The sequence below is a fragment of the Symphalangus syndactylus genome, chromosome 4 (assembly GCF_028878055.3).
Source record: "Symphalangus syndactylus isolate Jambi chromosome 4, NHGRI_mSymSyn1-v2.1_pri, whole genome shotgun sequence".
NCBI classification, from domain to species: domain Eukaryota; kingdom Metazoa; phylum Chordata; class Mammalia; order Primates; family Hylobatidae; genus Symphalangus; species Symphalangus syndactylus.
In genome coordinates, this window is record NC_072426.2 from 157,361,384 (window position 1) to 157,377,572 (window position 16,189).

Genomic DNA, 16,189 nt, shown 5'->3' on the forward strand with positions numbered 1-16,189 from the left:
ACCACTGCACTCCAGCCTGAGTGACAGAGTAAGACTCTGTCTCAAAAAAGAAAAGAAAAAAAAAAAAAGAATCAGCATTCAAACAAAACCCATGCATTTTATTTGATTATGTTTCTTGAGCGTCTTTTAACTGATAATGGTTCTCCTCCATTTTATTAATTCTTGTCTATTTATTCATGGAGGGAACTGGGTCATCTGTCTGAAAACATCCCATATTCTGGATTAGGCTGATTGTATCCTCGTGGTGCCGTTAGCATGTTCCTTAGTCTCCTGTATTTCTTGCAGACTCCTCGTTTGATCTACAGGTCTTAGATTCAGGTTCCATGTGTCTTAGGCAAGAATCCACTACACATGGTGCCATGTACCTGCTCTCGCATCACACCATGTGGCTCGTGGTGTCTGTTAAAGTGGATTGGTGGGTTTAGATGGTGTCAGCCTAATCTATCCACTGTGAAGGTTCCTATCAACCTGCATGTAATGGTTTTAGCAACCACCGATAATCATCACCTACATCTGTTCCTTTTAGTCACAAAATCCCTTCCCAGTAGAACTGTTCTCTGAAACAGGCAGGTTCTTTTAGGCATGTCTATTTGGCCTGTATACCCCTTACATTGAAGTGAGGGGGTGGATCAGTTATCTGTTTCGGTGTAACCGACAACCTCAAACCTCAAGTGGCTTAAACAATAATCATATATTCAGCTCACAAATCTGCCGTCTGGATGGAGCATGGAAGGGAAAGCTCCTCTCTGCTGGATGCAGCACCAGCAAGGGCAGCTCAGAGGCTGGGGTAACCTGACACCAGAGGGCTGGAAGGATCTGCAGGCAGTTGATGCTGGCTGCTGGCTGAGACCTTAGCTGGGTTGTCAGCAGCTGCATCCACCTGTGGCCTCGCCATATGGCCACCTGGCATCCTTACAGCATGGTGACTGTGCTCCAGGCATGAGCACCCCAAGAAAGCAAAGAGAACAGGCTTGGCATTGATTGTGACCTAGACCCAGAAGTTACATGGCATCACTTCTACTGCATCCGTTGGTCAAAGCTGTCACAAAGGTCCACTCAGGTTCAAAAAGAGGGGACACCACTTGATGGGGGAACGTCAATGTCACAATATAAGAAGAACAAGTAGAACGGGATTTGTTACAGCAGATTTCTTTGGAAAATACGATCTGCCACCATGAGACAACAAATTCAAATAATTAGGGGGTAAGTGTCATGAGCCAGACACATCACAGTTGACATACATTTGTCACAGCTTTATCTAAGCCATTTAAAGAAGAAACTATTCCAAGACCATGGCTGTAGTTTAGCTCCACTTCTTGCCTTGATAGAATTAATAGACATATTGACATAGTTATTTAAAAACTTGTGTGTTCACGTAATTTGTTAGTTACAAAAACACCGATTTTTTTTTCAACCTCAGTGTATCAGGCACGATTCGAGATGCTGAGATAGAGCCGAGAAGAAGACGGACAGAATCCCTGTCCTCAGGAATCTTGCTCGCGGGCGGGAGAAGACAGATCATGAACACGTAAGCTAAAAGACAGGACAGTTTCAGGAAGTGAGGTGCAGTCGGCAGTGGAAGTAACAGTGGAGAGTGTGCCAGGGAGGTGCAGCATTGGCTAGGGGGCCGGGAGGGTTTGGAGGGGGCAGTGAGATGACGCTTGAGTGGTGGCGTAAACAATGACGATGACACACCCATGGGAAACCTGGTGTGACAAGAGTGTCCAGGGCGGGAGGGTGGGAAGGAAGAAGTGTGGGAAATGGGGGAGCTGGTGTCGCAGAGAATGGCAGAGCCAGTGGTGCGGCGCACTGTCGGGAGGGGTTAGGTTTTCCTCGAGGCATCATGGAAAATGCTGGCGGGTCTTCCTTTTAGAAGGGTGCCTCCAGGGACTTCTCAGGATGGGAGGTGTTTGGAGGGGAAATCTTATTTCTCACCCTTAGTCTTCCACGCAGGAGACAAATTCAGCCAACACCTGCCTCCTGAAGAGCCTCCAACCTCTGGCTAGCAGTCCAGCCTCCATCATCCCCCAGCACCCAGCGACGCTCCTCTCCCCCAGTGACTTCAGGTTGAGGTGACTTTGGCAGGAAACAGCTCCAGCCCCTCCCTGCAGTCTGAAGGGTAATGCTGGCAGCCACGGGGATGAACTCAGCAGGTCAGGATGGAAGCAGGGTGACTTGGGAGGACATAAGGCGGCCTGGACCGGGGTGAGCAGTGGGCGCAGTGAACAGTGGCTGGGTTCCAATTTGTAATGACTAATGTGGGTTTTTTTCTGCATCTTCTCCATTTCAGTTTAAGGCCCACGGAAGGCTTATAAAAAGTAATATGACTTTAAAGGATTTGACGTAGTCAAAATGATGAAAGTGGAAAATAATGCAATCTCACTTTTTTGGCTTTTTAAATTGTGATGTACAAAAATAAATAGTTCCTGAGTGGCATGCATACCAGCTAGAGGAAATGTATGTTTGTTCACCGTTTGTGGCAGGAGCAACAGAACGATATTTATCCAGGGTTTTTTGTTTGTTTGTTTGTTTACTTGTTTTCACTGAGACGGAGCCTCTCTCTGTCACCCAGGTTGGAGTGCAGTAGTGCCAACTACAACCTCCGCCGCCGGGGTTCAAGCAATTCTCTGCCTCAGCCTCCTGAGTGGCTGGGTCTACAGGCGCCCGTCACCACGCCCAGCTAATTTTTTTGTATTTTTAGTAGAGGCGGGGTTCCACCATGTTGGCTGGGCTGTCTCAAACTCCTGACCTCAAATGATCCACCCGCCTCAGCCTCCCAAAGGGCTGAGATTACAGGCATGGGCCACGGCGCCCGGCTATCACGGGTTTTAAAAGTGTTCATTGGCCGGGCGCGGTGGCTCACGCTTGTAATCCCAGCACTTTGGGAGGCCGAGGCGGGCGGATCACGAGGTCAGGAGATCGAGACCACGGTGAAACCCCGTCTCTACTAAAAATACAAAAAAATTAGCCGGGCGTAGTGGCGGGCGCCTGTAGTCCCAGCTACTCGGAGAGGCTGAGGCAGGAGAATGGCATGAACCCGGCAGGCGGAGCTTGCAGTGAGCCGAGAGGGCGCCACTGCACTCCAGCCTGGGCGACAGAGCGAGACTCCGTCTCAAAAAAAAAAAAAAAAAAAGTGTTCATTGGAGCCTTGGACCCAGTAACTCCACTTCGAGAAGCCTAACAAAGGAAGGAAATCAAAGGTGGGATTCATGAATATGGATGTTCAACACGATATTGGAAACAATCTGAACATGAAACCAAACACAAACGATGTATTAAATTCTGCCCCCTTCATTCCTGACCTGTTAGAAATTGTGCAAGTTTCCATTTTCCAATCTTTCTAAGGTAGTTCAGGTACAATTACTTGAGGCAGAAGGTTGAATTCGACGACCCAGAAGGTCTAAGGGAAATGTTTTTGTGAAATAAATTTTTTGCCTACGTGTAGTTGGTGCCCAGAATGTTACTCTGGGGTTTACTATTCTCCCAAAAGAGCCAAGTGGCTAAATTTGAAGAGTTTGAAAGTGTCTGCGGAAAGAGAATATAGTCTTTCCATTTAGGTGTTGGCAGGGGCATTGTGGGAATCTTACTTTCAAATTACAGAGTCCAAGTTGAAAGGGTCTTAGAGATATTCTGGTTAAAACACCCACCCATTTCTGGAGTATCTATTGTTTTCCAGGCACTGGTTAGGTATGGAGAATAGGAGGGCACGATTCTAGTGCATAAGGGCCTTACAGTGTAGCACTGGGCATAAGAGAAGTATGAAACACGTCACCACAGGCTGAGTGTGGAAATGCCAGGTCAGATCAACAGTGAGTGAGGAGGTGGGCGGGAGTTCCATCCCGGGGGGACACCTGGTGGGTCAAGTCTGGGAACACCGTGGATCGTAATTCCCAAACCTCTGAAGGAAAGAGATGAGAGGGTCTCAGACTCTAGAGAAATGCTAAGTTAGAAATGATAAGAAATGAGACCAGAAGAGGCAAGATCTGATGCCACAGCTTTACTAAATAGTGAAAAAGCAAGCTCTTAGAAGAAGTGCCAAATCCTTTTTTTTTTTTTTTTGAGACAGAATCTCGCTCTGTCACCAAGGCTGGAGTGCAGTGGCACGATCTCGGCTCACTGCAACCTCTGCCTCCCAGGTTCAAGTGATTCTCCTGCCTCAGCCTCCCAAGTAGCTGGGATTACAGGTGCCCGCCACCACGCCTGGCTAAGTTTTGTATTTTTAGTAGTATAGTTTTTTTTGAAATAAATGGGGGCATCAGTGAACCAACCACTCAATGACATTAGAAGAGACGAGATCTTGGTGCTTTAATCCCATGCCAGGCTAGTGAAATAGACAAGATACTATCACCTGCAACATATGTAACAATAACCAATGACAGCCTTGTAAGAATGGAAACATCTACTCTCTGCAAGCACTCTGCTGTGAGATTTCCAGAATGACCTCACCGTATCCTCCCACTGACCTTCTGAAGCAGATATTTTACCTAAGAGAAAACCGAGACTCAGACAGGTGAAGTAAACTCTCCAAATTTACCCTGCCAGTATGTGTCAGAACCAGCATTGGAACTAATTACATCTAATTTGTACTCCAAAAGTATCTTATGATATTACTGCTAAATAAGGTCTATGTACTTGAGTTTGACGGCCCATGTTCAGAGACGTTGCACAATTTAGCAAAGTGTGTAAATGTCCAGGCCTTGAAGTCAGTGGAAGCCCACACCAAACTTCAATGACCCGATGACCAACTTGGGGACTCCCAGTTTCTTTATCTTAAAATGTGGGAGACGGAATTCATGCATCTGCTAGCCCTGTTTACTGTCTCTTGTTTTCACTCTGCAACAGCTTTGAAGCAGAAATTGTCACTTCTATTTACTGACTGGAAATAATTGACTCACACAAAAGCATCAATGAGATTCCTAACAAGGCGCTGGGCTCAGCACTGACAGGAAGACCCCATTGATGTAGTATCCCAGTCTCTCCTCTCAGCTCCCAGGACCTGACCCCGCTCTCCCTCCTTGCCCAGTGCCTCACCTTGTGTCCTCACACCCTCGCCTCCAGGTCCATTTCCTCTCCTCTGCCCCCCGAACTCTCGGTTTCTCTCTCTTCTCTGGCAGAGGCCTCAGCTCATTTCCAGTCCCAGTTTCCAAACCAGCAAGTCCATACACATCTCCCTGCTTCAGCAAGCCAAGATCCGCTCCCCTTAAAAATCAGTACGGGGCCATAAGTCACATTATTTTTTCCCTCTTAGAGGGATGATTAGAGAGATAATTCATGTAACTGAATCACATAATAATCACGGAATGAAAGGCAGCCATTATTTTCATTAATGGAGAGAGCATACCTTCCCTGCTCTTCACTTCTACACCACTATGAGTTGATGTCATGGCCGATTCTATGGCAGAAAAGCCCTTCATCTGGGGCTACCACCGCAGAGGGGGGCATCTTATCACCATTGGGAAGAAGCACAGCCATCACTAGCACAGAAATCTACATGTTGTCAACCTGTGGGCCAGAAACTAGGCAGTCTCCCCAAATGGAAATGCCGTCAACAGCTGGATACTGTGTGATGAGATCTTGTTCTGGAGTACTGAGAAACAGGAGTCCCACTCACATCAAGCGTGGTCTTTATTCCACCCCAAAGGTAGAAGGAAACAGCAGTGTGGCATGTGAGAACAGAGCCTGGCCATTACAGGACCTGGCCAGATCTGCTATGAACCATCACCCCACATAACGTCTTGGCCTGCTAGGTGCACCAGGTCAGATGTCCACAAAAGTGGCAGGTGTTTACGAAGGGAGAAGGAGGTTGGAGGAGAGAAAAGATGTTGTGTAAAAAATATTACAAAATAATCCTTTTTTTTTCTTTGTACAGATGGAGGTCTCACTATGTTGCCCAGGCTGATCTCAAACTCCTGGCCTCAAGCAATCCTCCTGCCCCAGCCTCCCAAAATGCTGGGATTACAGATGTGAGCTACCATGCCTGGCCCAAAATAATCTTAAAAGCTGTGTGTCATTAGTATTGCCACTGAACAGAGAGTTGGAGTGGTTGAGTCAATATCCCGAGGTCATGTAGTTGGTAAGTGGTAGAGCTGGGAATCCGACTTCAGAAGCAGCACCTTTAGCCAACAGATCAAGGCTTCTCCAAGCATCATCTTCATCATTACAACTAACAGGTACCAAATACTAAGTCTCCGAGAGGAGAGACGGGGATACTACATCAATGGGGTCTTCCTGTCAGTGCTGAGCCCAGCGCCTTGTTAGGAATCTCATTGATGCTTTTGTGTGAGTCAATTATTTCCAGTCAGTAAATAGAAGTGACAATTTCTGCTTCAAAGCTGTTGCAGAGTGAAAACAAGAGACAGTAAACAGGGTTAGCAGATGCATGAATTCCATCTCCCACATTTTAAGATAAAGTACCAAATAGGATGCAAGGTGCATTGCTAACATTATTTGCTTAATCCTCACACCATCCCTGTGAGGTTGGCACTATAATTACCCTCTTTTTAAATAGGAAAGCAGATGGAAACGGTGAGAAGTTAAGTGTTAAGCGGCTTGCTCGCAGGGACTTGGGGAGGGCAGTGAGGTGTGAGTGTGGGCCATTCAACTTGGGGTAGGGCTTTTGAGCAGTGTGCCATATTGCATCTCCAGTGGGCCACAGTGAGCACACCTCCTGCGGCACTGAACCGCAGGAGGGAAAAGGCATTGCTAAGGATCAGAGTCCTAAACACCAACTGAATGGGGCCACTGAGCTACGTTGGCTCCTCGAGTACTCTCATGCTGGTGGGGTCTGTAGAAGAACCTGTTAGAGTTGATTGAACTTTTATTAAAGTGACATAACAAGAATGTTAATCATGAGAATTAGTACAGGACCATGAAAACATCAAAGCATAAGAGAAAACTGTCAGCAAGTCATCTTGCAGCCCAGGCCCTGAAGGCGCTCATACAGAAGAAATGTGGACAGGAGGTGGAAACCTGGGCCTTGACCTCGTGAGACTCTGTCTGTAACGACAACCTTCTGAAGCTCAGTTTTTTAATCTCTGAAATGCGCTGAAAGAATCTCACCTGGTGATTGAGCTACCCTGCGTGGGAAACCACTTGTTTTCCCTGGATCTGTACAACCTACAGATCAGGAGATCCCCTTGTGAGCCCGTGCCACCAGGGCCTTGGGTCCCAGGCACAGAGCTGTGCAGATTCTCAGTGGCCACTCGGCTGGAGATACTGCCTAAGAATACTGAGTTCCCAGGGGGAGGGGAGGGGCTGCCACCATCACTGTCGCCCCAGTCTGCTATTTTCCCCTGCTGGTGCCAGGAAAACTGGCTGATTTGGACTCAGGAACAATTCCCCACAGCACAGCACACTGGCTGTGGCAGATCATGGCCAGGCTACCTCTTTAGGCCAAACTTGGACCCATCCCTCCTCACCAGATGGGACCTCCCTGCAGGAATTTCAGCAACTCTAGGCAGGGGGTTAGGGATAGAACTCTGATTTCCTTGGGATGGATCCCCTAGAGCATGGGGTGGCCGTAGTCTCCATGGATCAGCAGACTTGATCTTTCCCCCTGCTGGCTCTGAGGAATCTGGGCAGTCCAGACGAGTGGGATTCCTTCCAGCACAGTGCACCCCCCCATCAAGGGGCAGCCAGAGTGCTTTGTTAAACGGGTCTTTTTTTTTTTTTTTTTGAGACGGAGTCTCGCTCTGTCGTCCAGGCTGGAGTGCAGTGGCGCAGTCTTGGCTCACTGCAAGCTCCGCCTCCTGGGTTCACGCCATTCTCCCGCCTCAGCCTCTCTGAGTAGCTGGGACTACAGGCGCCCGCCACCACGCCTGGCTAATTTTTTTGTATTTTTTAGTAGAGACGGGGTTTCACCGTGGTCTCGACGGGTCTTTTATCCTATGACTCCTGAGGGGTTGAGACCCCTAAAGGGGTCGCCAGACACCTTATATGAGAGCATTCCCACTGGCATCAGGTCAGTGCCTCTCTGGGATGGAGCTCCCAGAGGAAGGAGCAGGCAGTCATCTTTGCTTTTCTGCAGCCTCCTCTGGTGACACCTCCAGGTGTGGGAGGAACCCAAGCAAATGGAGTCTGGAGTGGATGCCTAGCAAACCTTAGCAACCCTACAGAAGAGGGCCCTGACTGTTAAAAGAAAAACTGATAAACAGAAAGCAACAACAACAGCATCAACAAAAATGTCCCCACAAAAACCCCCTCTGAAGGTCAGCAGCCTCAAAGACTGAAGGCAGATAAAGTCATGAAGATGAGGAAGAATCAATGAAAAAACACTGAAGACTCAAAAAGCCAGAGTGTTTCTTCTCCAAATGATCACAACATGTCTCCAGCAAGGGCATAGAACTGGGCTGAGGCTGAGATGGATGAACCGATAGAAGTAGGCTCCAGAAGGTGGGTAATAACAAATTTTGCTGAGCTAAAGGAACATGTTCTAACCCAATGTAAAGAAGTTAGAATCATAATAAAACACTACAGGAGCTGTTAACCAGAATAACCACTTTAGAGAGAAATATAAATGACCTGATAGAGCTAGAAAACACAAGAGAACTTCACAATGCAACCACAACAAGAGAACTTCACAATGCAACCACAACAAGAGAACTTCACAATGCAACCACAACAAGAGAACCTCACGATGCAACCACAACAAGAGAACTTCACGATGCAACCACAAGAGAACTTCACGATGCAACCACAAGAGAACTTCACGATGCAACCACAACAAGAGAACTTCACAATGCAACCACAACAAGAGAACTTCACAGTGCAACCACAAGTATCAATAGCCAAATAGACCAAGCAGAAGAAAGAATTTCAGACCTTGAAGACTATCTTGCTGAAATAAGACAGGAAGACAAGATTAGAGAAAAAAGAATGAAAAGGAATGAACAAAACCTCTGAGAACTATGGGATTAGGTAAAAAGACCAAACCTATGACTGATTGGGGTACCTGAAAGAGATGAGGAGAATGGAACCAAGCTTGAAAACATACTTCAGTATATTATCCAGGAGAACTTCCCCAACCTAGCAAGTCAGGCCAGCATTCAAATTCAGGAAATCCAGGGAACTCCAGTAAGATACTCCATGAGAAGATCAACCAATCCTAAGACACATAATCATCAGATTCTTCAATGTCAAAATGAAGGAAAATGTGTTAAGGGCAGCCAGAAAGTCCAGGACACCTACAAAGAGAAGCCCATCAGACTAACAGCAGACCTCTCAGCAGAAACCCTATAAGCCAGAAGAGACTGGGAGCCAATATTCAACATTCTTAAAGAAAAGAATTTCAAACCCAGAATTTCTTATCTGGCCAAACCAAGCTTCACAGGTGAAGAAGAAATAAAATCCTGTTTGGACAAACAAATGCTGATGGAATTCATCACCACCAGGTCTGCGTTGCAAGAGCTCCTGAAGGAAGCACTAAATATGGAAAGGAAAAACCATTACCAGCCACTACAAAAACAGACTGAAGTACAAAGACCAATGACACTATAAAGCAACTACATCAACAAGTCTGCAAAATAACCAGCTAGCATCATGATGACAGGATCAAATTCACACATAACAATATTAACCTTAAATGAAAATGGGGTAAACATCCCAATTAAAAGACACAGAATGGCAAGCTGAAAAAAGAGTCAAGACCCAGTGGCATGCTGTATTCAAGAGACCTATTTCACGTGCAGAGACACACATAAGCTCAAAATAAAGAGATGGAGGAAAATTTACCAACCAAATGAAAAGCAGAAAAAAGCAGGGTTTGCAATCCTAGTTTCTGACAAAACAGCCTTTAAACCAACAAAGCTCAAAAAAGACAAACAGGGGCATTACATAATGGTAAAGGTCTCAATTCAACGAGAAGAGCTAGCTCTCCTAAATATATATGCACCCAATACAGTAGCACCCAGATTCATAAAACAAGTTTTTAGAGACCTATGAAGAGACTTAGACTCCCACACAATAATAGTGTGAGACTTTAACACCCCACTGTCAATATTGAGACAGAAAATTAATAAAGATATTCAGGACTTGAACTCAGCCCTGGATCAAGTGGACCTGATAGATATCTACAGAACTTTCCACTCAAAAACAACAGAATATACATTCTTCTCAACACCATATTTGTCACTAACTGTAAAATCAATCACATAATTGGAAGTAAATCACTTTTCAGCAAATGCAAAAGAAATAAAATCACAAAAAAAGTCTCTCAGACAACAGCACAATCAAATTAGAACTCAATATTAAGAAACTCGCTCAAAACCACACACCTATATAGAAATTGAGCAACCTGCTCCTGAATGACTCCTGGGTAAATCATGAAATTAAGGCAGAAATCAAGAAGTTCTTTGAAACCAATGAGAACAAAGAGACAATGTACCAGAATTTCTGGGATGCAGCTAAAGCAATGTTAAGAGGGAAATTTATGGCACTAAATGGCCACCTTGAAAAGCTAGAAAGATCTCAAGTTAACAACCTAACATCACAACTAGAAGGACTAGAGAACTAAGAGCAAACAAACCCCAAAGCTAGCAGAAGACAAGAAATAACCAAGATCAGAGCAGAATTGAAGGAGATAGAGACATGAAAAACCCCTCAAAAAATCAATGAATCCAGGAGCTGTTTTATGGACTAAATTAATAAAATAGACCACTAACTAGACTAATAAAGAAGAAAAGAAAGAAGAATCAAATAGACACAATACAAAATTATAAAGGGGTATCACTACAGAAACACATACAACCATCAGAGAATACTATAAACACCTCTATGCAAATAAACTAGAAAATCTAGAAGAAATGGATAAATTCCTGGACACATACATCCTCCCAAGACTGAACCAGCCCCAGAAAGAAGGTGAATCTCTGAAGAGACCATTAAAAAGTTCTGAAATTGAGCAGTAATAAATAGCCCACCAACCAAAAAAAGCCCAGGACCAGACAGATTTACAGTTGAATTCTACCAGAGGAACAAGGAGGAGCTGGTACCATTTCTTATGAAACTATTCCAAACAATTGAAAAGGAGTGACTCCTCCCTAACTAATTTTATGAGGTCAGCATCATCCTGATACCAAAACCTGGCAGAGATACAACAAAAAAAGAAAACTTCAGGCCAATATCCCTGATGAACATAGATGTAAAAATCCTCAATAAAATACTGGCAAACTGAATTCAGTAGCACATCAAAAAGCTTATCCGCCACAGTCAAATTGGCTTCATCCCTGGGATGCAAGCCTGATTCAACATACACAAATCAATAAATATAATTCATCACATAAACAGAACTAATGACAAAAACCACATGATTATCTCAATAGATGCAGAAAAGGCCTTCGATAAAATTCAACCTTCCTCTATGTTAAAAACTCTCGATAAACTAGGTATTGATGGAAAATACTCAGAATAATAAGAGCCATTTAGGACAAATGCACAGCCAATATCATACTGAATGGGCAAAAGCTGGACGCATTCCCCTTGAAAACTGGCACAAGACAAGGGTGTTCTCTCTCACCATTCCTAGTCAACATAGTATTGGAAGTTATGGCCTGGGCAATCAGGCAAGAGAAAGAAATAAAGTGTATTCAAATAGGAAGACAGGAAGTCAAGCTGTCTCTGCTTGCAGATAACATGATCCTATATCTAGAGAACCCCACTGTCTGAGCCCAAAGCTTCTCAAGCTGTTAAGCAACTTCAGCAAAGTCTCAGGATACAAAATCAATGTGGAAAAATCACAAGTATTCTTATACATCAGCAATAGACAAGCAGAGAGCCAAATCATGACTGAACTCCCATTCACAATTGCTACAAAGAGAATGAAATACTTACGAATACAGCTAACAAGGGAAGTAAAGAACTTCTTCAAAGAGAACTACAAACCACTGCTCAAGGAAATCAGAGAGGACACAAACAAATGGAAAAACCTTCCATGCTCATTGATAGGAAGAACCAATATTGTGAAAATGGCCATACTGCCCAAAGTAATTTATAGATTCAATGCTATTCCCATTAAATGACCATTGACATTCTTCACAGAATTAGAAAAAAACTACTTTAAAATTCATATGGAACCAAAAAAGAGCCTGTACAGCCAAGACAATCCTAAGCAAAAAGAACAAAGCTGGAGGCATCATGCTACCTGACTTCAAACTATACTACAGGGCTACAGTAACCAAAACAGCATGATATTGATACAAAACAGGCACACAGACCAATGGAACAGAATAGAAAACTCAGAAATGAGACTGCACATTTACAACCATGTGATCTTTGACAAACCTGACAAAAACAAGCAATGGGGAAAGGATTCCCAGTTTAATAAATGGTGCTGGGAGAACTGGCTAGCCATATGCAGGAAATTAAAACTGGACCCCTTCCTTACACCTCACACAAAAATTAACTCAAGATGGATTAAAGACTCAAATGTAAAACCTAAAACTATAAAAACCCCAGAAGAAAATCTAGGCAATACCACCCAGGACATAGGCATGGGCAAAGATTTCATGACGAAAGTATCAAAAGCAATTGCAACAAATGCAAAAATTGACAAATGAGACATAATTTAACTAAAGAGCTTTGCACAGCAAAAGAATTTGTCATCAGAGTGAACAGACAAACTACAGAACAGGAGGAAATTTTTGCAATCTATCCATCAGACAAAGACCTAATATTCAGAATCTACAAGGAACTTAAACAAATCTACAAGAAAAAAAAACAAACAACCCCATTGAAAAGTGGGCAAAGGACATAAACAGACACTTCTCAAAAGAATACATACATGTGGCCAACAAAGATAAGGGAAATGGCTCAACATCTCTGATCATTAGAGAAATGCAAATCAAAACCACAAGGAGATACCATCTCATGCCAGTCAGAATGGCGATTACTAGGAGTCAAGAAACAATAGATGCTGGGGAGGCTGTGGAGAAATGGGAACACTTTCACACTGTTGGTGGTAGTGTAAATTAGTTCAACCATCATGGAAGATAGTGTGGCGATTCTCCAAAGACCTAGAACCAGAAATACCATTTGACCCAGCATTCCTATTACTGGGTATATATTCTAAAGAATGTAAATCATTCTATTATAAAGATACATGCATACAGTTGTTCGTTGCATTATTCACAATAGCAAAGGCATAGAATCAACCCAAGTGACCATGAATGATAGACTGGATAAAGAAAACATGGTACATATGCACCATGGAATACTATGCAGCCATAAAGAAGAATGAGATTTTGTCTTTTGCAGAAACATGGATGAAGCTGGAAGCCATTATCCTCAGCAAACTAATGCAAGAACAGAGAACCAAACACCACATGTTCTCACTTATAAGTGGGAGCTGAACAATGACGACACATGGACCCAGGGAGGGGAACAACACACACTGGGGCCTGTTGGGGGGTGTGGAGGGAGGGAGAGTATCAGGAAAAATAGCTAATGCACGCTGGGCTTAATACCTAGGTGACGGTTGATAGGTGCAGCAAACCACCATGGCACATGTTTACCTATGTAACAAACCTGCACATCCTGCACATGTACCCCAGAGTTTAATAAAATAAAATAGAATCTCATCTCTTTCCAACAAGTTATGAAATCTGAAGGATAAATGAGTTTATAAATATGAAAATATTTGACAGCTCTTTGGAAGAAAGGTGCTATGGAAACATAGTGCAATGTTTGCCTGCACGATATGCATGCCGTATTTGTATATGCTATTGCACTGAAGGATTCATGCTTCCTATTAGTTCTAAGCCAGATAGTCAGATGAATAGAACATAATCAGATATCTGATTCTATTAGGCAGACACTGAGTATGTAGAAATATGTAAATAGCTTTTAATTTTAGATTGCCAACCTTTGCACCACTGACGGAATAGGTTAAACTTGAGTATTGTAAGCATAGACACTTCCCACCATTGACAGGTATGTTAAGAACATGGATGTAGAGCCTGACAGAGTAGATATTCTGTAGGTAGGATTCTCCTTTTACAATTTAACTAGATCCTGGATAAAACACACATGCACATGCATGTACACACACACACACACACACGAGTTTTAAAAATATTGCCAAGCTCACAAGTGATCCCACCAGGTCAGCGGTGTTCCTTCTTTCTTGGAGAAGCAAATGAATGTCTTCTTTTCAGGACAGTTTCAATTCAAGTCCCCAGGCTTCCCACAGACTAAGTTCAATCACATATGAGCTAAAATTTTTTACCAAACATGCATATCAATAAGTCACGTGGCAAAGGTGGCTAGCTCTCAACCAGTGTCTTCTGCTGTCCTTCCACTGTGAACAGATGTTGCTGGGAAACACTCAGCAACCGCCTCACCAGCAGAGGCATTTTCTAGCCACATTTCCATCTAGATGAAGCCCTGAATTTCACTCAGGCCAATGGGAAGAAGGCAGAAGTGAAATGCACCATTTCTAGCCCTGGCCCATGGATGCTTCCCCTGCGATTTGCCAGAGCCTTCCTTTCCCTGTCTACCAGCAGGATGTTGGTGCTCACGGTGATCCTGGACGTTGGACATGGTGCAGCCTTCATCCATCAGCATCTGTGAATGACTGCATGGAGCCAGCCCCACCTCCATGCACCAACTGGATATCATGTGAGGGAGGAAAAAGTTCTAGTGTGTTAAGCCCCTGAGATTTTAGAGTGTAAGTGAACAGCGGTAAGTTTCACCTTAACTACCGCAGTCACTGTGAGAGTCAGCAGAAACGACAACCACAGATTTAGCACCAAGGGCTTTAAGTTTGGAATGATTATATTTAGAATAAAAAGCAAGCTTTATGGCATGTTTAAAGAAATAAAAGATAGAATCAAAACTAGCAAGGAACAAGAGACTATAAGAAATAACCATGTAGAATTAAGAATTGAATAGATAATTTTGGACATTAAGAATATAATAATGTTAAAAACTTGGTAGTAAGCTAAGTAGCAGAACCAATGCAGCTGAAAAAACAATGAACTGGAAGATGTAATTGAAAAAATAATGCAGAATTCAGTATATGTGGGAAAGAGATTAAAATATGAGGGAAAGCAAATCGTGGCTCCTCAACCTATGTCTACCCAGAACCTGCGGAAGTGGCCTCATTTGGAAGAAGGGTCTTAGATGTCATTAAGTGAAGGGTTTCAGGATGAGGTCTTCCTGGATGATCCAGCGGTCCTGCATCCAATGGCAAGAGGTCTTATAAGAAACGGAGACGGTCACATGTCAATGGAGGCAGAGGTGGAAGTGATGGGTCCACAGGCCCAAGAAGGCCAAGGAATTCTGGTGGCACCAGCAGCTGGAGGACAGTCATAGAACAGATTCTCCCTCGGAGCACTGAGAAGGCAAAACCCTTGATTTTGGACTTCTTGCCTCGAGAACCATGAGAGTCGATGCCTGTTGTCTGAGCCACCCAGTGTGTGGAGTGTGTGACAGCAGCCCTAGGGACCTGACACAAAGGCTGTGAGACAGGAGGAATGGGAGGAGAGGAGCTGTGTCACATCTGATGAGACAGCTGGGAGGAAGACTGGAGACAACAGAGGTGGGGCAATATTATGAGAGATAATCATGGAATTTTCTGAACCGATGAACTGTATGAATCCTGAGATAAGTAAATATAGCATATTTTACAAATGCAGGTCAAATTGTATTAAATGTGTACTAAACTGGATTGAGAACACAGAACATCCCTGTCTTCAGAGTAGCTGGGAGTAGAACTACAGGGTCATGGGTGGAGTTTGCCCAGGACAGTCCTGGTTTACACATGTTGCTCCTGTCATGATTCTTACCTCCTCTTTCATTCTCAAAAGTGTCCTGATTTGCATAGGTTTTGAATGTCACTAAATTCACACCCTCCCATAAAGACAAACACCAGAAACAACATCCCGCGGGCAACATCTATAACCAAATGAAGGGACAATGCATCCCTGTGAACCTCAAAACACAAACCCTGTGGGGACACCCCGGCCAGCGCTCTAGAGCCACACGATCTCAGCTTCCGGGTGGGGCAGCAGGGAGGAGGAGCCGTGTCCTTTTGCGAGAATCATGCCCAGAACCCAAGGTCCTTTCACTCTCATCACCCTCTTTAACCTGCAGAACACCTTGTCCTTATTTAGATTAAAAAAAAAAAAAAAAGTTGTAGTATTCTTGCCAAAAAAGGTTTAACTTGAATCTATTCATGAAGAAAAAAAATCAGACA

The 16,189-nt window shown here is 44.0% G+C and overlaps 1 protein-coding gene and 1 long non-coding RNA gene across 12 annotated transcripts in view; one reads left to right on the forward strand and one right to left on the reverse strand.

Moving 5' to 3' along the window:
• ENPP6 (ectonucleotide pyrophosphatase/phosphodiesterase 6) overlaps window positions 1–16,189 on the reverse strand; it is a 213,052-nt gene that overhangs the window by 114,917 nt on the left and 81,946 nt on the right. The gene's annotated exons all lie outside the window — the stretch shown is intronic.
• On the forward strand, window positions 1,049–2,134 carry LOC129481301 (uncharacterized). Of its 2 annotated transcripts, none has more exons than XR_008657336.2 (3): window positions 1,049–1,203; window positions 1,421–1,528; window positions 1,942–2,134. It is a non-coding gene; the product is annotated as an uncharacterized lncRNA (long non-coding RNA). The 2 variants fall into 2 exon arrangements; XR_010120390.1 differs by having other exon boundaries at window positions 1,954–2,134.